This window comes from Gasterosteus aculeatus, chromosome Y (genome assembly GCF_964276395.1).
Source record: "Gasterosteus aculeatus chromosome Y, fGasAcu3.hap1.1, whole genome shotgun sequence".
Lineage (NCBI taxonomy): Eukaryota > Metazoa > Chordata > Actinopteri > Perciformes > Gasterosteidae > Gasterosteus > Gasterosteus aculeatus.
Window position 1 is genome coordinate 6,062,956 of NC_135709.1, and position 23,204 is coordinate 6,086,159.

The 23,204-nt window shown below is 42.8% G+C and overlaps 1 long non-coding RNA gene across 2 annotated transcripts; it reads right to left on the reverse strand.

Moving 5' to 3' along the window:
- Nucleotides 1-5,078: 5,078 nt before the first annotated feature.
- LOC120812171 (uncharacterized) lies at nt 5,079-21,406 on the reverse strand. 2 transcript variants are annotated; one of them, XR_013454761.1, is made up of 6 exons: nt 17,957-21,406; nt 17,792-17,849; nt 7,465-7,497; nt 6,702-6,738; nt 6,394-6,458; nt 5,079-5,674 (listed from the first exon to the last, which is right to left on the reverse strand). It is a non-coding gene; the product is annotated as an uncharacterized LOC120812171 (long non-coding RNA). The 2 variants fall into 2 exon arrangements; XR_005710532.2 differs by lacking the exon at nt 17,792-17,849 and having other exon boundaries at nt 17,850-21,406.
- Between the last annotated feature and the right edge of the window lie 1,798 nt (nt 21,407-23,204).

Sequence of the window (23,204 nt, forward strand, 5' to 3'; positions counted from 1 at the left end):
GACACAACAACTCTTGTAGAAGGTCTCGTACGTGTACAAATCCCATATCATTGAGGAGGGGGCAATACATCTTTTCCTTTTTTCTGCTGGCCATAGACAATTCTGTAAGTAGCTGCAAAATCCGCCAAACACATCTGCTCAAACTCTGTTGTTTCTGGTCTGGATTTGTATTTGTCAGTCAAAGACGTCATCCACACATTTACACTTTCTAATGTTGTGTTATCCAGGTAAGACATGGGGCAACTCATTTTCAGTGCGTTGTCATCTGTCGGTACGAATATGACACCACGTGAACACTTCTTCATGTTTATTCCACATGCACGAGTCACACACTCCTGAGCACTGACCTCTCTCTTTTTAGAGTACGCCTGCATGATTTCCCTCATTTCATCACATTCATTGACGTGGTCTCTGGTGGAGTATTCAATGACTGTTTTAAGGTACTCAGAAAGTCCAGATTCCTTTTTGGTGATGTAGCTGGTGAGATACATGATGCACGAATATGCATTGAGAATATAACTGACATCAATATTGGCATCCCAAGCCTCCAGTAGATGTGCATTATATACATTTACCCAGCAGTCTTTTGGCTCACGTTTCAGGATCACCGCACTGGATTTGTTGATGACATCGAGGCATCCTTCATACTCTTGGAGTGTTAAATTGCATTTACTGAGGAGCTTCTGCAAATTGAGTGAGGCAGTTTCAGGTTCATTCAGCAACAAGTTCAGTGGTTGGAGCTTGGACTTTGCTATTTGCAGTTGCAGTGGAGCAACGCCCTCACCAGGTCTCGATATCATTGTCTTTCTGGAAGGTGGTTTAGGAAATCCAAATCTGCAACCCGAGCTGGGGCTTCTGAAATATGTCCGTCAGTGTTTTTTGCTGTGTATTTGCACCTCTGTGACCTTCTTGTACAGTTCAGGTTGTGTGAGTTGGTCAGGTAGCTGAGCTGTGATGTATTTAGACACAAAATCCGAAACAGTCTTATCATCATCCTCCTCAAACACAGGTGCACCTTATACCCATATGAGACAGTGAATGTGTGGACTTCCTCTGTGCTGAAACTCAACTCGGTAAAAGTAGTCAACGACTTTGCCAAGAGGCTGTGCAGGAGATAAGAGCACATCTCTGAATAAGGCCTCAACACGCTTATCAAACATGCGCATTGTTGTCACAGGGTTTCTTCTAAGAATGTCACACTTTGCTGACCAGTCGAGCCCTTCAAAGTTCACCTCCTCACCTTGCTGTCTTTTTATTGCCTCAATCACTTCAGGCCAACGCATCTCAGCTGCAGAAAATGTAAAAAAGAATGTGGGAGTTCCCAACTGTCTGATCATGGCAAAAAGGTCTCGTGTGGTTTTCTCCCAGTAGGCTGGTGTTCCTCTCAGCGGCTGCATGAATCTGACTGCATCTTTGTTCCTCACTAGTTTCTCTACCTCTCGTTTGTTTTGCAGCAAACCAGACGTTATTTTTCGTCCATCTCGAGTCATTGGCTTTCCTTTCCTCAACTGTATTGTCATGCTGGATGGGGCCAAGTGTATTTCAGTCACAAACTGAGCAAAGAACAAGTAGTTTGTGTCTCTGGCAAAACGATCATCAACACAGAAAAGCCTCGCTTTGAAATAACTGCTGGGTGTTACTTTAATACGTCTCCCTTCATCCAGTGTGTTTTGACCTGTAGGGAACTGCACAGGGAAAGCCATCGCCTCAAGTTTAGGAGTTTTGAAGAAACCAACTGGACTGTTACTTTCTGCAGGGGCAACAGAGTAGATTCCTTCACTGAAACATAAGATCTCCTCTGAAACATCACACGGCTGATAACATGATTCTAGAGCAAAACCACCGTTAGGCATGTCACCTTCCTGTTCTTCATCATCTCTCTGCTCCTTTGGATGTTCACCATCACAAGACAACATGTCAACATCCTGCTCTCCATCAAGCTCAGTTTCTGTCTCACAGAGTGCACTTTTCTCACACATGTCAATTTCCTTTAAATCAGCATCATCATAGTCGTTGTCATCCATAGTGGCATCCTCATCATCATCATCATCATCTTCATCAGGAAGTGTTGGGTCACAAAGCTCAGCCTCATCTCTGATAGTGATGTCCTGATATTGTGGATGAATGCGTTTGAGTTTATGCAGCGCCTGCACTAGTTTAGACCAGGTGACAGTCTGGAACAGCTGATGTCCTCTGTAACACAATTGTCTCTTCAGCTTTACTCTCATCACTTGAGACTCACTTTTCCGTCTGGGTAACGCTTCCACTGTTTCCTGCACCTCAGACGAGACACAAACCACGTTGCCATGTATCGCTCTCTGTCGTCCTTTAGGAAGAGGATTGATCTTTGCAAACGCTATGCACTTGGCTATGAGTCTCTCCAATATGTTGAGGTCACACAGTTCAGGTGGAATGTCAGCGAGCTCCAAGTTGTTGGCTACAGCGAGTGTCGGCATGACTCCATCTTTAAGATGATTGTGGCAGGTGTGACAGATCCACTCTTCCTTTCTCTCATCAGGCACATTGCACCGCTGTTCATCTCTGCACTCGTCATCACACACATGGACGTACTTTCCTGTCAGGCATGCTGCAACCACGTCTGGATTTCATAGATAGTTTAACCTTTTACAGGGTCTCACTTGGTTTGGAAATGATGCTTTGTGACAGACGGTGCAAACATAAGTGGGACCGGACTTTATTTGTGACCTGAAAACAGATATGGCCTCTTTGATCAAACTGTTGTCACTTTCTTCTGTTGGTTTATTTATCCCTCTGTATTTCCTTTTTATTTTCATGGCACATCTCATGTTTTGCATACTCCGATATGTAGGATTGTTTTTGTATCTGTCTTTCATTCGTTGTTTCATTAGTTGTTTGTGTCTTAGCCTGAATGCCTGGTCACATTCAGCGTAACGCTGAATAATGTGAGATCTCTACCTTTCCCTAAAATCAATGCTGTTTTCGTAAAAGGCAGTGAAGTACAGTTTTTTTTCCTTTCTAAACTCAGCATTGTCTTGGTAGCGGCCCACAAAGTGCTGTTTTTGTTTCTCTCTAAATTCAGGATTATTTCTGTAATGAGAGACAAAGATCTTTTTTTTTTTCTCTCTAAAATCAGCATCTTTTCTGTACCGGGAGGAAATGTACTCTTTCCGTTTTTGCTTCAAGTCAACGTTGTCTCTTGTATTATTTATTTTCTTTTGTCTAAATTCAGGGTTGTTCTGGTATTGCCTTTTTGCGTGAGATATCTTGTCTGCTTTATATGCTTTATTTGAAGCATACTTTTCCCTTTCCTTCCTTTTCTGAATCTCTTTTCTTTGTTGAGTTTTTACTGAGATCATCAGTCTTCTCTTCATTTTTCTCCTTTCGTTTTTATCACACTTTGTCAGTTTGCATGAGATTCCCTGTAATAGAACATCAGATAGATCACTGGCAACAGTATTTTCTACTGAAGAAGAAATATTTGGTTCATTGAGAGAAGCATCATGTGATGGGAGGAAAGTGGATTGACTTGACAGTTCTGGTTCATTGGAGTTTATGACCTCTTGTTGTCTCACCGATGATGTGAAGATGATGTCACTGGACTCTGCTGTCAATATGTCGTCAGATGGATCACTGAGAACAGGGTTTATGACTTGAGCCGTTGATTCTGATTCATTGTGAGGAGCATCATGTGACGATGTAGTGATGAAGACCTCTGGTTGTTTTACAGCTGGAGTGTGAGGAGTCGTTTCAGGTGTACTGGTCTGATCAGTGGCTGTAGGTGAGTTTGATTCATCCACAGGGACAGCTGTAGGTCTGCAGTCTGTGTTTGGGAGCCCATCGCTCAGGTTGACTGTGTTCATGTTGTAGAACTCCACAGGCTTCAACTCATAGTTACAGGAGGACTGTGTGTCCATCATTCTGTGGGACTTCATGAGCCTGTCAATCATGTCACTGAGACGTGAGAATGTCACCATGACAGCAATACCTGGTGTGCGTGAACCGGCTGGTAGGGGCAAACCTCTGGCTGTTCTGGAGTGTGGGTAAAAGAAACCGTATCTGCCCGACTTGGTTCTGAATACTGCGATACACAAGAGTCTCATCAACAGCAGAGCGTACTTCACATCTGACAACAAGCAGCTGAGTCCTGACTCCAGGTCCAGAAAGCTGTCCACAGCTCCAGGTAAAGGTTCTCCTAATGTGCCGTACCTTGAAAGCTGAGTCATGTCTGCATGGTGTGTAGCGCTGCGTGCAGGAACTTCATCAGTGAGCTCGTCGGTGGATGTGATTAGTGACTTGTTTCCTGGTCTCTCTATACATCGTGTTACCTTTATCCAAAACATGGTCCAGGTCTGCTCTGGTGATGCTTTCATTCTCATGAAGGAATGCAAGAAAGGTCAGTGAGTTACAGGTGCACTGCCGATTTCTGGATCTGTCGTATCTGATAGAAGCCTGGCTGTGGGATGCACGGACATGTTGTTCAGAAGGCTGATCTCCAGGGTCTACACGGTCTGCATTAGAAGGTCCCGCTGCACATGGTTCTTTTATGGGTTGTCCTCGCTCTATAGTTTCTGCATTAGATACCTATGGTACACATGACTCATGACATTGACCTCTTAGGTTTACCTGCTTCACATTAGAAGTCCTGCTACACATGGATCATCACTGTGCTTTGCTCTCTTTACAACATCTGCATAAGATGGTGGTGGTGCACATGAAGCATCAGGCGGACCTTCCTGCTCCACACGTTTACACTGCAGATATCTTTACATCTTCACTGCTCTCAGGATGAACACATTCTGCTCCTTTAGTAGTTGTTGCACAGGGCTTCTCTTTGGTGCCGCTGCCAGCGTAGGCTCTGAGCTTGTGACCTCTTGCTCTTCCTTGGCATTTGATGTTTCAAAACCACAAATGTTGTCGTACAAAACCAAGATATTAAATACAATATGAATACTATGTTATACTCGTTTATATTCAAAACTAGGGACAGTGGTTGTGGGAGTGTGATGGCAGATAATGCTCCAAAAGAACGTTGGGTCTGCAGACAGGAAACGTCAAATAAATCCAATTCTGACAGATGCTTGTATTTTATTTCAGTATGAAAATTTTAACAACAAAACACTTGGACACTTAAACAATGTATGCGTATATAAAAAAGATTTTAAATAAAGTAAACAATAATTTTGATAATATATCTAGTGATCTAGTGAATTAAAGAAACCGTGCTATCCTGTTACCCTTTTTTCCAATTTTACGTTCAAACTAATTCTGACTAAAACAGACTCCGTTTATTCCAAAAGCTTTGCCCAATTTGTAGATAGTAATTGTATTCTATTGCGTGTAGATAGGAGATTAAAAGAGGATAATCTGATAGTAGATCTAGTAGAACAGGTACTTGTAACCTGAGGTTGTTGTAACGAAGTGTAACCAACGTTATGTGGTTCAGCAGAGTTTGTTCATCAAAAGATGGATCAGGTACTTCTGAGGTTGTTAAAGGGTAATAAAAAAGGGTAATAAAGGGTAACCAACGTTATGTGGTTAGATCAGGTATTAGTAACCTGAATTGTATATTGTAGACAGAGCGGTAGATTTGATAGGATAGATAGAGGTTCCAATAATGAGACAGAGTGGATAGAAGGTATAGGATAGACAGAGAGCGTTTATGATAGAGGAGAGATGCTGGCCAGCAGGACACCTGTAAGACACAATAAAGCATGCATTAGACAGCAGGTCGAACAACAAACTGAGTAACCTCTACTGTAAGCTTAAAGATCATTGAAGGTTTCTACTTAAATGACCAGATCATAAACCCATGTAATATTATTTAAAAGTTGTTCTTAAATACGTTTATTAATTAGGCTGGATTAGACGCCTCAGGGCCAGACCACACTCCCTGTGTTTCTCATACAAGTAGTTTGCACACAGTGTTGTTGCTACTGCCAGCACTTCTTTCTAATTGGTCTCTAAAAATTACTATAATTAAACAGTATAATATATTATACATTCGTATTAACATTAAACTAACGGTTAAGAAGCTCCTTAATAAATAGAAAAAATAATCTAAAATTAAAGGCCGGTACTTTTTTCAAAGTTATTGCATTTTCCTACACTATACTGCAAATATTTCAGAATAAAATATGTGTTTTAACAAATGATGGGATGCTTTTGACAAAAAAATGTTAGCAGGCTTTTATTATTATATTAAGAGTTGAGTTAAATACTTGTTTCCTGCCTGTGAAATATCTCCAGATATAGACATTAAAACAGTAAGAGGCTAGTATTACATCAATACACTGTCACAGGATTGTTTTTACAGTCCATGTCACTTCCACAGTCACGGTCGGTCTTGGGCATCAGTGTTTCGCTTCAACTTTACTATGTGTTTTGACTCATGTCACTGCTTATGGAACTTACTGTCAGATCACCAAGGAGTCACCAAGACGTCCAAAGTGGAGTAGACAGGAAACACTAGGCCACTTCTGAGTGGGAAGAGAGAAATAAATTATGTTTAATTTCTTCTCTGAAACCCATGAGTCACATTTTATTTGACTGTACAACACATTGTTGTCGTGATTGGGTCATTTATTGTTGAGGATGCAAGACAAAGATGTAATTCTTGTAGAGACAAAATATTGTGGTGGAAGGTGGTCTAAACTGTAAACCAATGTAACGTCAGTTGAGCTATAGCAAAATCATAATGAATCAGTAATTAATCAACTCACAGCTCAGAGTCAGCAATAATTCACCAGCAGTGAGGGTCTGCAGTTAAACACAGAAAGGAGGAGTCCAGGAAGAGTCCAAGGAGGGTGAGGGATGGAGAGAAGAAAAAAAAGAGACATTCTCAGTTACATTTTAAAAAGAAACCTCATTGCTTATTTGAATTAAAAGTTATTTCAGGTGGACTCTGTATGTCCTTATTTAAAATCACTGTCTCGTTCAAAAGTCATTATTTTATTCATTATAAATGTCTCAAGTTATTACTTCATGTATTATCCATCTCATTCCAAAGTGATGTTTTTCTAGGAAGATAATTGTATATTGCAGTGTGAAACTGAGCTGTGTGGTAATACTAATTGTGTTGCTAACAAGACTAAACTGTTTACCTTTGATTGCTGTCATTGCTTCTGAAGGATTTAAGATGTGCAAATCTATAGCACTATGGTACATAGCATTCAAGATGTTGCTATTCATTGATGAATGAAGGTAAATTCTCTGATTCCGGCTGCAATATGCAATATTTTCTGATTGCTTTGCTTCTCTATGAGAGTAAACTGAATCTCTCTGATTTATGGGCAAAACACAAGGACATAATCCTGGGAGACTTTTGCATGACGTTTTCACAATTGTCTAATATTTTAAAGCCCAAACAACTGTTCAACAAATAAGATAAACAACGAAATAAATCAACAATTGAAAAAAAGCATCCAGATGCTAAACAGTTATGTGGCCTGTTATCAATTTCAGGTACAATATTACTATACTTACCAACCACAGAGGAGACGATCGATGTTCTGTTGTCTAGGAGAGGAAACAATAAGACTAACTTGTAGTAAGTTTAACGTTGCAGCGTTTAAAAAAAAGTAATTACAGAAGTAGATTACTGCAGTTAAATATTGCTGATATTACATGACAACCCAGATTAAAGTCAATCTCAGTCATACATAAAATAAATATGTATACAATAAATAAATAAAAACAGATAAAAAACACAGGCGTGCCTTAGACAAGCACCCACAGTATTTATGACATAAATTAGCTTGTTCTTACTCAAGTCAATGGTTAGCCTCAGCTAGCGCCTAGCAGGCTACTAGAGCTAATTATGCTAATGTTGGTTTATTTATTTGCATTTTAACATTTCTCAGCTTGATTTAAGTTAGTTGAGTTAATGAAAACAATGATTTGGTTTTAGAGGTTTCATAAATGCATTGAAATTGGTTGGTTGCTCATTTATAATTCTGACATGAATGGAAATGTGGAATATTCTGTACGAAATATACGACTAGTTACGAATGACTAACTAGTAATTTAGCTAAAATACAAAGTAATTTGGCCGTCATAATTAATTTTTTAATTGGCATTACTAACCCCAGCATTAACAGCGTTTCAAAAATGCATTGAAATTGGCTAACGTTGGCTAACCGTACAGACGGGTAACGTTAGCTAACCGTACAGAAATCTAACGGATTGAGTACCCTCATAACGGCATTAGCATTATGCTAACGGGATTAAGCTAACGCGAAAGCTTGACTGACACTAAGACTAAGACATGGTAACTGACAAATGTGTTAGCTAGCTAGCGACCTAATTAGCTGATTCATCCCTTTATAACCGTTACAACACACTTTTACAGAGAAAAGGGGGAAGTCCGTGTTAGCTGCTATGCTAGTGTTAGTCACGGGTTCGTGCTTATGCCATACAGGGGGGGTTTTCAACTTTTCTCTATATGTTTATGTTTGGCATGAGTTAAACAAACATTATGATGCTGTTTTAAAATGCTAAAACCTAATCTAAACCATTCGAATAATGAGCCGTGAGCAGAGGTGCTCAATGCTAATTACCAGAGAAGACTTTAGCAAATTAGCGAGCTGTGATTAGCTGTGATGTTGCGTTCAGGGGCTGTCAGAAATGATGCTTTCAAAGATATAAACATGAACCTCGTTCCACGCGTACAGTGCCACGCCAAACATAAAACTTAAAGAGCATTCCTATCATCATCTAGATACTTCAATAAAAACTAAAAAGCTGAAAACTAACTAATGAGGCATTAACACTAAAGCTCCATTGAAACATACCGATACCTAAACGGACCAAAAGACGGAAAGATTGCGTGAAGACTCTCTTAGAAAGGCGCAGGTAAATAAGGTCAATTATTGCCATATTTTTTATATTGAGAAGGCCTATGAGATGGTGTGGAGGGAGGGCCTTCTTATCAAGCTCCATCTGATGGGAGTTAAAGGTAAATGCTTCAATGGATAAAGAATTTTCTTTCTGGTAGGAAAATAGTGGTAAGAATTAATGACGCTTTTAGTAATGAGTATACAGTAGAAAATGGTACGCCGCAAGGCAGTATTATTAGTCCAGTGTTATTTTTGATCTGAATACAGAAATGGGAGAAGCTGAAAGGAATTTCAATAGATTTGCTGAATAAGCAGAAATGAAAACAGCTGAAATAAATGTGAAATATTGCAAAAAAAAACAGAAGTTGCAGGAGCTTGAATGAATTTAAAAAAGTACAGAAATAACAAAAGCTGAAATGAATAAAAAGAGGTTTAAAATAGTTTGTAGTAATATTAGTAGTAGTATTAGTTATAGTTGTAATTGTGGTATTAGTAGTACTAGCAGTAGAAGTCGGTTTAGTATCAATAGCAGTAGAAACAGCTGGAATACTGATACTATTAGCCATAGTAGTATTTGTAATAACATTAGTATTAGTAGTATTAATATTACATATTAATACTAGTAGAAATACTAGTAGTATGGTAGTAGAAGTATCAGTTGTAATCCTAGAAGTACTAGTAATATTCGTAGTGGTTGTAGTAGTATTTGAAAGAGCAATACGTATTTCAACGAAACCGCTTCATGGTTAAGGTACAGATAATCATTGAGACTTTTATTTTGTAATGATGGAATTGGGTGAGGGGGGGTTGGGAGACAGAATGTTTGTTATTCAAACTAAGAAGTTTTTAATTAATAGGCCTCATCACAAACATTACAGTAAAAATTCCCTCCATGGGGCTTTTATTTTGTAATTATTGGACTGGGTGGTGTAGGGGGGTGTAGATAGAGGGAGGGAGGGGGAGAGGGTGAGGAAGGGAGGGGAGGTGAGGAAGAGATAAAGGGAGAGAGAGAGAGAGGAGGAGAAATAGACAGACAGACAGACAGACAGACAGATAGATTGACTGAGTGATTAACAGTGAGATTTGAGCAGATTTGAAAGACAATGTCCTGATCCCATCCCCCACAGCTCCACCAACCTGCTGCAGTCCCCCTCCCCTCCCTCCCCCAGCCCATCAGGTGCTCACGCCTCTTCAACTATATCACCTTCCCCTCCCCCACCAGCAACGACCCTCTCTATTCTGGAGAGAGACGTTAACCGGCTCTTTAGAAGATTAAATCCCCGTAAGGCAGCCGGTCCGGACTCAGTCTCCCCTCACTCCCTGAAGCATTGTGCTGACCAGCTGTCTCCGGTGTTCACTGACATCTTCAACACCTCCCTGGAGACATGCCACGTACCAGCCTGCTTCAACGCCTCCACCATCATCCCTGTTCCCAAGAAGCCCAGGATCACAGGACTCAATGACTACAGGCCCGTCGCCCTGACCTCTGTAGTCATGAAGTCTTTTGAACGGCTAGTCCTGACCCACCTGAAGTCCCTCACCGACCCCCTCCTGGACCCCCTGCAGTTCGCCTACAGAGCCAACAGGTCTGTGGACGATGCTGTCAACATGGCCCTCCACTACATCCTCCAGCATCTGGACTCCCTAGAAACCTACGCCAGGATCCTGTTTGTGGACTTCAGCTCTACTTTCAACACCATCATCCCGTCTCTGCTGCAGGACAAACTCTCCCAGCTGCACGTGCCCGACTCCACCTGCAAGTGGATCACAGACTTCCTGTCTGACAGGAAGCAGCACGTGAAGCTGGGGAAACATGTCTCAGCCTCTCGGACCATCAGCACCGGTTCCCCCCAAGGCTGCGTTCTCTCCCCTCTGCTCTTCTCCCTGTACACCAACAGCTACCCCTCCAGTCACCAGTCCGTCAAGCTCCTGAAGTTTGCGGATGACACCACCTTCATTGGACTAATCTCTGGTGGGGACGAGTCCGCCTACAGGTGGGAGTCTGACCATCTGGTGTCGTGGTGCAGTCAGAACAACCTGGAGCTCAACGCTCTAAAGACAGTGGAGATGGTTGTGGATTTCCGGCGGAACAGAGCCCCACCCTCCCCCATCACCCTGTGTGACTCCCCCGTCACTATTGTGGATTCCTTCTGTTTCCTGGGCTCCATCATCACCCAGGACCTCAAGTGGGAGCTGAACATCAGCTCCGTCACCAAGAAGGCTCAGCAGAGGTCGTTCTTCCTGAGGCAGCTGAAGAAATTCAACCTGCCAAAGATGCTCCACTTCTACACGGACATCATCGAGTCCATCCTCTGCTCCTCCATCACCGTCTGGTACGCTGCAGCCACAGCCAAGAACAAGGGCAGGCTGCAGGGTGTCATCCGCTCTGCAGAGAGGGTGATCGGCTGCAATCTGCCGTCCCTGCGGGACTTGTTCGCTTCCAGGTCTCTGAAGCGAGCTAAAAAGATTGTGGCCAACCCCTCCCACCCCGGACAAAAACAGTTTGTGCCCCTTCCATCTGGCAGGAGGCTGAGGTCCATCAGGACTAAGACCTGCCGCCACACGAACAGTTTCTTCCCGTCGGCAGTCGGGCTCATCAACAGAGCCCGGTCCCCCACTGACTGACTATAACACTCCACCGGTCACTCCCCTTCACACTGCACATGCCACTTTAACTGCAATTCATCACTTTGTCGTCACTCGTCACTTTGTCACTTGTCTGTTACTTGTTCGTTAGTGCACTTTATGCTTAATATTTTTCTTTTTAACTTTTTAATATTTCAAATTTTTAACTTTATTCCCTTGTTTTATACTAACCCATAGCCTTAGCCTTATTCTACTAACCCATTGCATTCGCATTTCATTTTACTTTATTTTATTACTTGTGCACTGTTGTCTTGTCTCTCTACTGACGCGCACTAACTGCCAAGACAAATTCCTTGTATGTTTGGCATATTTTGGCAAATAAATGTTTCCTGATTCCTGATTCCTGATCCTGAAGAGGTCAGGGTGGAGGAGGGAGGGGGGGCGAGTGTCTTTATCATATTGGTCTGTTGACAGAAAGCATAGCTGCGTCATGTGACTCCACTAATCAGGTCATAGGAGCAGCTGTGAGTCACAGACAGAGGTACTGCAGCATGTGAGTGCGAGTAACCACGTCAACGGCGCACCTGTGCTCATTAACGACCTGCTGCAAAGGGCAGTGTTAAGGTTTCGGAAGCTCTCGAGGGAGGACTCAATCCTTTGTTCTCGTCCCGGCCGGAAACGAGGACACGAATGAGTCAATTCGTTTAAATTCAAAAATCAAAAGTTATTTAATAACTGAACAACGTATTAGGGATTACAATTACAAAGTGAAATACTAAGCGAACAGTGGAATATTTCGCGAAATAGAGAATCCTCTGAGCAAGTCTGAAGTGACTTATCAACGCGGCTGCAGGAGAAATTCTAACAGTCTTTTCCCCGCCATGGTCCTTTGAAAACTCTTGAGGTGTGTCTTCCTTGGTGCATTTGAATGTCATTGGCCTCTTCTCCAAAGGGTCACCTCCTCCATTGTCCCCTCCACGTCGAGGTGTGAAGCTGCAGCTGTAACCTGAAACCTCTCTGTCCTATTCGTCCCTCACATTCCAATGCACTCAATGTAGATACAGTTGGCTTTATGCCCCAAGGAGTGAATTTAACAAAGCATACATCGTTTAAGTCTTCATCTTATAAATAGTACACTTTCATTACAACAACCCATCATTAATGATTACCGCTCATCACACTTCATCATAAGATCTAAAACAGTTCGTGTGGTTCAATTTTCAAGACATTTGCCTCAGTCGGCTGCCTTACATTAAGTTGTTCATTTTATTACCTGACAGGAGAAAAAACTCCCAAAAAACCCTTTTTGGGGATAAAATTGGGAGAAATCCATAAAGAACGGCAATTGGCATCCGTCCCCAGGTTTTAACATCACATTGTGACAGAATGTTAATGTGTACAGTGTTTATATGATTTAAATGACTATGAATTGTGTTTGATTGAAATTGCATTCACTTAATCTAACATGTTAATGTAATAACTAATATCTACTAACACACAAACTATAATTCTATCACTAAACATCATTACACGCACTACAAATTCTATGACTAGGGGTGCACTTCTGGCTTAAATCCCTAACAGCAGACACAGGACAGCGAGTTACACAGAATCCACACCTCAAACAAATGACCACCAGCGCAAAACTATAATAGCTATCTAAAAAATACGATGTTTGTTCGAGATCCAAGACTCTACCGAACGCAGGGAGGTGTTATTTATGTCTGTCCGGTAAAAAATACGGCTCCTGTCAAAGTTTACAAAACGTGTACCTTCTGGATTTTTTGAGAAATATTGTCGGCAGATTTGTATTGGAGCCTATGGGGCTTTTGGCAGAGGTTGTGTCTGTTGGTCTCCGTAGGCCAAAACTAAAGAACTCTGGGATTCTATGAACACATTAATCCAATCGGCACAACCATGCCCTCATTAATCTGAAGAAATAAAGCCTCTAGAGGGTGTACTTTGGCTGTAAGGACAGAAGTTCCATATTTTTTTAACCAGATTCTGACGCTGCCTCACACTCTAAGATCCCCGGGTCTCACTCTAGCAGACGCAATACACACTCATGTAAAAGTCAGAAACGGAGCGAAGAACTAGTGAAACATAATCAGTGATTATGAAAAAAGTAGAATAGATATCATCAAGCAGTTTTTTTCCATAAATTAGTTGAGACCTGTGTCAACATTTGAAAGTTCAAATGGTGTCTGTAGCTGAAAGACTGGCGGAGCTGAAAAGTGAAAAGAGGATTTGGAAATCAAACTCCATTTGAAAACCATGTTAAAATATTAATGATTATTGATTTATATAAATTCAAGCTTAAGAGGTAGAAAGCTGAAAAGTCATAGCCCGGAAGCCGGAAAGAAGCTGAATATGTTAATATTTGAACGGTTTAAATAGCTGAAAGTGTGAAGGAGTTGAAAGGTGCCACGGAAGAAATAGAATAAGTTGAAATAAAGATTCGAAGAACAATACTTGAAATGCTTAATGCATGGAATAAGTTGAATAAAGATTCGAAAAGAATACTTGGAATGCTTAATGCATTCCAACAATTAAAATAGTTTTACTGTTCCACAGTGGGAATCCGCCATCACCGTCGGCCGACCGAAATCACAAAATCAAACATTTGATCCAACATTTCAACATTGACTCTGGATATTGTGTATTCACAACCCCTCCTTTTTTTGTGGCAGAAATCACAGAATACAGAGGGGGCCACGGTGACCCCGTCCCAGAGGAACCCGCTGTTTTGCCTGCGAGGTAAAGGGCTTCGATGCAGAGGAGGTGTTTTTTTTATTTTTATTTAATCACCGTGCTCCACAGTGTGTACTGTACTGAGATGGCAATTAGAGCGGCCGTGCCGACCTGCTGTCCTCCCCGCGTGGTGACGCGTTCCCTGGGGCGTCACAGGGAGACGGCGGCATGGGGCACCGCGACCATGAAAGAGAGCCCAAACACCACTCCCCCACACAGACGCCCCAGGCCTGCCAGAGCCAATGACGAAGCGCATCACTGGGGCTTTTGAGCAGAATAAACAGTTCAATACATGGTACGGAGTATTTTTGTGTTCTCTTTTGTGTGTACATTTCTGCCAATCCACAAAATCACCCTGACCCAGTTTACCTTCCCTGCTTCAAATCGATTTGATTACACACTTTTGCACCCAGGGGGGGGTTCACATTTTCCCTAATCCTCGTACTAATGGCGTTCTCGAAGTCCAGGTTAAAAGTGCCCCTTTATTGTTTATACTAAAAGCAGAGGATACGGTATTACGATACAATATTGATATTTCCATAAATAAGTACTAGTGCAAACTCTTACACACACTGCATTCGTCAGACTTTCTCCTACTGAGAGGAACTAGCTCAACAACTTTTCATATCGGATCAATCCTACAAGGAATATTGTTGTTTATTGGCAAACATCTTGACACATCATCATACACAATGAAGCGGGCATGAATAATTAATATCGTCTCGTACAAAATATCGTCTCGTACAAAATATTCACTCCAATGGTGTTTACTCCCCTGCAGACATCCACACTGAGGATAACCTCTGCTGTTTAGAGGAGCTCTGCGTTTCACTGCTCTGCTGCTGAATACGGAGACGTTACAAGAGACACAGTAACAACATGAAAGCAGCGAGAAAATAGATCGGTTAATACACCGCAGCGCTGTTTAAAGAGCATCGAAAAACACTGCAATTGCGGCTTTTTTTTTTTTTTTTTGAGCCAGGAAAAAAATAGTGCAGCAGAGCCGCCAAGAATCGGTGACTGCAAAGACGGAGAGGCTCGGAGCCTGAGAACAGAGCGCAGTGACCTTCATCCAACTTCTGCCATTGAAATAACAAGGGATTTACAGGAGGACACAATTAGAACATATTAGTGACTTTGCTCCGTCTTTGTTTGGTGTGTGTGTTTTTTTTCAGGTTTGGCATGATTTCATTTGCTCCCCAGATTTGCGGCCTTCCTCTTGCAGGATTCCAAATGCAGCCGCATGGATTTTGCGGTTGACAAATGACTGTTATTGTTCATACTCGCTACATTTGAGCACATTCATATTACAGTGAGTACCCCTGGTTTAGACTAAAACCAATAGACTTACAAGTGAATATTGTATACCTAGGTGAATACAACCCAGTTGGGTCCTGGAGACCGTGTGCAGCTGATTATTGAGCCGGTGAGTGACTGAACGATGGAAGACGGAGCCGCCCTGGGGAGACGTCTTTGTGGGAGAAATGACATTCCCCTTGTAACTGTCTCGGAAGTCAGTGCCATCACACTTTCAAACTCAGAACTTACATCCCACATTTCTTTCATACCCCCACCTCCCTCCACCCTCCTCCATCTCAGCATTCAAAATCATTCCCACAGCCTACAGCGACGAGCGCAGACTTTTAGTGCACGTCCGCTCTACACAGGAAGCATGGGGGACGGGGCGCATCCTGGGCCACCCTCACCAGGGAAAGTGACAGCCCGGATAATTGGCACTAATCAAGTGACTGCTTGCATTGAGAGAATGTCGCTGTCTGCACAGAGAGAGAGAGAGAGGAAGGAGGTTGACCCACAGAGGTAGAGCCCAAGGCCCCTACGCGCCTACAATAGATTGTGTCAATCCGCAGTGTGTGATAGTCATCATCTGTACGAGCACAGTCTCTCTTTGGTCAATATGCAAAAAAAAAAAGAGAGAGAGAAGAAAGTCGGAGATGAAGAAAGAAAGAGAGAGGGGTAGTGGGAGCGGAGATGGGGGGGGTAAGAGAGACGTTTCCTCTTTCACATGAAAACTGGGATGTTATGGAGAGCATACTACATTATTCTTTTTCACAATTTCTCTTACAGCTATGGCTTTGAATTACAGAGGACTTTTTGTCAAGAGCGAGCAAAGAGATGAATCAAAAATTCATCTGAAGAAGTTCTGCAGAGGGCGAGGCGAATGTACCTCTGGTGGAACCAACATTTGCAAAAGTTCTATCTCCTTAAGCAATTATTAGCGGTGATAGTTTGACATGTACAAGAGTTGTCAACAACTGACTTTAAACAAAGTACAAACAGAAGTAAACAGTGCCCAGGGCAAAATTAACTTGGGGGACTTCTTTAAACGCGTCAAAAACTCACGCGAACGTTGCAATGGGACACGGTTGTTGCTTGTTGGTGACAGTTTGTTTGAACTGGCCACTGGGAGGTGAGTGTTATCGTGTGTCAAAATGAGCAGTGAACCTTCAAAGAAAAAAAGAGTTTGCAGCTATAAAAAAGAAAGGGAAGCCAAAATGTCATGGGTTAAAGCAGTCGCCAATGACGAAAGGAAAGCGCTTTGCACAGTATGCTGGCGAGAACTATACATTAGCCATGGCGCGCCCACGCACACCTGGAAAAAAGTGTCCCTCTTTTGGGGTTGAGGAAGTTGGCAACCCTAGCTACCAGGAGGCTTCGTTCATTGGAGGAGACTAACCTATTTTCAACACATCTCAGACCCCGTGCAGACGGACTCTAGTTTGTCTGAACCCGGTGAACCCCGTCTCCAGATAGCCCTATTGTGCAGACGAACGCACTGTATCCGCACTCTGTATCCGCACTCCCTCGAATCGGGGGTCCAAAGTGAGTAAACTCGAAATCCGATTGCTGTTGGTGTTCGTCTGCACGCTATCCGCATACCTAATCGGATTGCCCCACGTGATTGCATGCAATCCAACCCAGTCGTCATCTTCTTCTTCTTCTTCTTCTGTGGAGTTTTCGTTTGTATACGGCGCGCATGTCTTATACGCATGCTCCTGTCTTCTTCTTAGTTGTTTGTAGCACTTTAAAGCGCCACCAACAGGCGTGGGGGATGTACTACAGCGGAGTCAATCGGATTCACTGGGTTCATGTGCATGTGATTTAAAAAGTGGGTAGGTGTGAAAAATGAACTCGGGTTCAGGCAAACTAGAGTCCGTCTGCACGGGGTCTGAAAGTCAAGTGACAGAGATGCGCTAAAGAATGCAGTTCAGGGAAAAAATGAGCCTGTTATTTAGTAAACGAGTTGTGTAATTTCTAAATTGTAGCAAACTAACCATGGAATACCCTTGGGGGGGATTTGTGTCATCTGTTATACACGGTTGCCTCCCATTCACTTGCAAATTAATTCCCTTTGCAGAGCACATTTTAATCCATCTAATTAGCAAAGTGGCCGGTACATAAAAGCCTGTGTTTTATCTTTTTAATCCTCACCTCCTGATGCCGCCCACAAATAATTGAAATTATGTCAACTACGATTACATCGAGTTTTGACGAACTGGACTTGGACTTAAATTAGTATTTTTGTGTGTGTTTGAATCTCAGGAGAAACTAAGTTTGAATTTACCACCAATAAAATAAAAAATAAAAAGAGACATTCAGAGTAGTTCCTCTTTACATACCTTCGGAGTATTTCCTTTGCTATAACTCTCAAGGTGGAAAAGTAGCACATCGACTGACCTGAGATGACAAAGAAGAGGGATTAGAGAAGCTCCCAGGTGCAACGTCGAGGAGCCGAGAGGGGCGCGCCTGGTCAACATTGATAGAAGACGGCAGCCTGTCCTAACCAGGGACTTGTGCCCGCCGTTGCCTCGTGGGCTCCCTCCCGGGTGGTGGTGAGACGTCTGGATTGGCACCTCTCTGGATACACTGATGTAACCACCAGAGAGCTGTGAGGCCTGAACGACGGAGGATCCCTGCAGAGGAAGACGCACGCCACGGGCAACGAAAACATGCATGCTGAAAGTCCATCCATTGGAACACTTCTGTTAGGAAATACGTCCCAGCTTGTTGCTCCAGGTGATGTACGTAATCTTTAAGAGGACGCTATTTGTAAAACGTATTAAGAGCTGGACTACATCTGCAGAGAGAGACGGCAGTTTTCCCCCCTTGCAGGATAAACACGATGATGATGAAGTGCCACCGAATCCGTGCAATGAATGGTGGGAAAACTGTGCCTGGTCTGATGTGAAGCGCACGCAAACAATAATGAAAAGACAGCTTGCTTTTTTACTTTCCCACATTTTTCCTTTTCCATTGCTTTTTTGCAATTTGCACGTCTTTGCAGTGCACGTGGTGCTCCGTCTCATCTTCAAAGGACCAGCAAATACAATGTTTTTTTACACTGGTGGAAGTAAATACATGCCTGACTACAGTAGGAAAACAACACTGTGATCCACCTCTACAAACACCGTGATTGGCAGGTGTAAGGCACAAAGTGGGATTCAAGCCCAGCTTCACACATTAATTGTAGCTGCCGTTAAAGAATGTTAACCAATATATATTCAATGCTCCCTTTTTAGACTCAGTTCTGAGGACTCACTCTTCAAGCTTGGCATAGTTACGTGAGCCGCACCGCTGTCGTTTTTCGGGAGACTTGAAATACCGTTTTTAGTCGGAGCGTCACTGCAGAACAACATTCCCCCAGCTGTTTATTGGCAGCAAAATAAACTAAAATAACTAAATAGTTTGTTTTGAATTGAAAGTCTTTATAAATTAAAATAAACAGCGCTGCAGCTATGTGCTGCCGCATATTCTCTCTCATAGAAATGAATGTATGTTTACTTTACACATCAATATTTAATTGTCTCTTACATGGTTTTGATTGTTTTGATAAGGCCCAGAATTATTTATCACCCTGGACACATGGAGGCCATCGAGCACCTTGTTGTTTCTGATTAAGGCCCTCAGATAGGAGTCTATGCTAATCTCAAGGACACGAGGTTCGGTGGAGAACTTTAAAGATGAAAGCAGCTGTGCTCTGATAAAAGCAAAGTGAACACAACACAGCATAACATTAGCAAGGTGGAGTTACTTCTCCTGACTCATAATTGTCCAACATGCCTGGGAGATATTGAGACGAGTTCACGCGACACCAAAAAAAAAAAGAAATCCTCGCGCCTTGTTTTGCATAATACTCAGCTTGGCATGGAAGCAGGGAGGGGCAGGTGCTAGTGATCTTCCCAGTGTCTCCAAGTCATTTTGTTTACCATTCAAATGAAAACCCTGTTCCATTATCCATGAGGGAGCAGGAGTAATGTGTTAATGTCCCTCACTGGTGGCTCGTCTTCTGGTCCGAGCTTGACAGCGCGGCAGATGATGAGAGACAAAAGCCTGACAGAGGGGCGGCGAAAACAGGTAATTACTTCACACCTTACACTTTTCATACAGGCGACTCCCCTCAGCACTCACATTTCTGTGTATTATAATCAGGCCAACCAGGCCGTGATCTGGTGAGGATTTGAGGACACACAGACTTTGATGAAAGCTGAGGTGTCAAGCAGACATAAAGGGACCTCAGCACTTGCGTCCTTCGCTCTGTGTTTATGCTGCATGCAGTAAGACCCTCCTCCCAGAGATCTGTTGCCTTAATGAAGCTCTATGTGATTGATTATTTAGTGGAAACCCAACAGCAAAAATCAACGTGAAGCCAACAAATAGAGCCAAACAACAAGGGAGAGTGCAGGTCTGAGGGAGGGAAAGATCTCAAGATGTTTTTGAAGCGAGTCGGAGTAGCCAAAGGCGAGCGGATCGTCACGCTTTCATATCCACCCTTTTTAATATTTCCCCCTGTTTTAATGATAAGCTTCCTATCCTTGAGTAAAGTTCTTCATAGCCAGTCTTTTTGCCAGAGAGGATTTATTTCTCTTTTAAATAAAATGTAAGTATATATTTAGTCTCCTAGTTTAGAGGCTTACAGGCCAAGGAAGAAATTCAAATTTGTGCTTTTATGAACAAGCATATTGACGGTTGTCTGGCTATTGCCAAAATTGGAACGATATATTAATAAAAAGCGCGTGAGTTCTGCACTAAAGCTTTGCTGGAGGAGAAGGAAGGTTAAGTTTGTAAATTAACAGAGATAATCACATCGATAAAAGCGGTTTCAGCTCGCTTTCATCATCTGTATAACTCAAGAGAAAAAAACAGACAGGACGAGGCGTGTACATGCGTGATGATGCATATGGGGACTTTGCACAAAGAAAAATCTAATATTGATGATAGCAGGGAAACTAAGCCAAAAGAAAAAGCAACAATGAAATCCAGAGCAGCAGACGGCTGTCATTACAACACCTATAAGTGTCTGAGGCCAAGATATCTAAGCCGTCCCTTTGATTCAACCAGCCTCTGCTCTCCTTTAAACATGTCTATAATAAAGGCTGCTCATCTCACCGCGTCCGTCCCGATTATCAGCCGGAGCCTCGTACTTCCAGCCGCAAACCCTGAGGCCGACTGAATGTACCTGCATCCCCTCTTCCCCTCGACTAGAAGACACTGGGTGCACTTGAAAGGATGTTCAACGAGCAAAGTTGGCATATGTGACACTTCCTAGTCTGTGTATTATTAATGCCGCGGTGTTACGTTCCAGCTCCCAAAAGGGAGGGGAACATGACAATCCACTGCTCCGGCCCACCAGTGCCAGCAAAAGAGGTACAGAAAGAAACTTTCTGGGAAAAGGGGAGGGCTGGCCGGACCAAAAAAAAGAAATAAACAAAAAGGTCCCCACCCCTAACCTATACTAACCCCCAATTGAAAACACTCTACCTGGCACACGGTCAAGGCGCCCTAACCAAACGTACAGGTGGTGGTCCGCCCAGGTCTAAACTGGTGTTTCTAGACAGAGAAGTAAACCTACGGGTGATGTATACCCCGGGGTAGCTCTAAATCTACTCCCCACTCCCTGAGAACAAAAGAGAAAACAAACAAATAGTCAAATGACCCAAACAAACAATTTCTCCCTCCTGCTGCTACAAGTTATTTAACACAAATCACAATTGATATTGATATCCTCACACAGGGTACAAAACAAAGTATATGGGAATATGCAGCGAGCATGCCGCCCAGAACTGGTCCAAAACTGGGCTTTTTAAAGAGCCCAGTCAGCTGCAACCACTGACGAGGGGAGAGGAGCTCCGGGTCCCAATCCTATCTGGAAAAAACACACACACACACACAACTACAAGTCATCCCCGAATTGGAAACATTATACGAACCCAGATTTCTGGGGACGTAACAGGCCCCCCCCCCCCTCCCCAAAAAAAGTGTGCAAGCCACCTTTTGCACACAACTAGTCCTCGTATGCACGGGACAACGCGTCGGCAACTACGTTGGATGTCCCTTTGACGTGAGTGATACACACATTGTATCCTTGTAATATCAGAGCCCACCGCGTAAGGCGACGGTTCTGATTGTACATTCTTTTGAGGAATGTGAGAGGATTATGGTCTGTGAATACTCTTACAGGCACACAGAGGTGTTAAGTAACGAAGTACAAATACTTCGTACTTATTAGTAGACATTTTGGGTATCTATACTTTACTGAAGTATTTATTTTTCAGACTACTTTTTACTTCTACTCCTTACATTTTCACGCAGATATCTGTACTTTCTACTCCTTACATTTTAAAAACAGCCTTGTTACTTCCGGCTTGTCGTAGTTCAAAAACACAGACACAAAAAAAAACATCCAGATAAATGGCGCTATGCGGACAGAGTGAATGTGATTGTGTTTGGATGAGAAGTATAAACATTTAGCATCCAGACACCCGATTGGTTTTCTCCGCGATGCGCCGGCAGATCGGAGCGACACCGGGTGGGAAAAGTGGTCTTTGGAAAGTTGGTATTTAGCGACATGGAGCCTCCTCCTCTTCCTCCTTCTCTTCCTCTTCCTCACGCAGATTCCATGTGACGTTAAATGAGTATCTTCATGACCGCGGGTTTGTCCTAAATGTTTTATTGAGAGTCTGGCACAACACAGCGACTTGCAAGTAGTGCAGCGTATTAAATAAAGTGATGTGTGTCTTAATGCGGCTTTAGAAATGAACGCACAGGGATTCTGTATTTGCTCATGAAGCCTGAAAATACTGATTATTTGTTCTGATAACCGACCGCTGCCAGTTCAGTGTTTCCCAACATTATAAACAGGGGTGTCACTGTAAAATGGGTTGTCGTTTTATCTCTTCAAGTTAGATAAATTTGTTGTTTTGTTGTCGTGTCTCTGAGTATCGCCATGTTTCCACCATCCCAACGGCACACAACACACACAACACACACACACACACACACACACACACACACACACACACACACACACACACACACACACACACACACACACACACATACACACACACGCAACTACAAGTAATCCCCGAATTGGAAACATTATACAAACCCAGATTTCTGGGGACGTAACACGCGGTAACTAGCACCCTGTGATGTTGAAAATGGTCGAAACTGGATAATTGCATCGTTGAGACACCAAACACAAGGACAAGGAGCCGCACTACAATAACCTGAATTGATTACAGACATCTATGGCAACGGAGTCTGGGTTCACGGCATTTACAAAAATGTTAAACCAATTCAAAATGCAAATGTCAGAGAAGAATGCAGTGAATAAATAGGGCTTTCAGAGTTTAAATAACACCCATGAGCCTTTTATGAATGATAACATTGACAGTCACAGTTTACGGGATGTCAATGAGAGATTTCACTTTAGTTTTGAACCTATTGTTCTGTTGCTAAGATATTACCAACTTTCTGGTAAAGATGTTAAAAGGGAAACATGTTTAGAAGCTGGCTGTCTTAAGGCAGTGATAGCTATTGGAAAGTGCTGCTTCAGTCTGCCTCTGTCTCTGGGCGTAGCTTTGATCAGCTCCACCTCAAGACTTTTCCTGGAGGGAGCGCTGCACTTCTATTCTGTACGGCTAATCATACTTCCTGTATTTGTCTTTATGTGCTTTAGACAAGCATCAGATAGAAGCACAGGAACAGATTTGCCCCGAGAACCTGGAGAATAAAGCCTCTGGTTGTGCT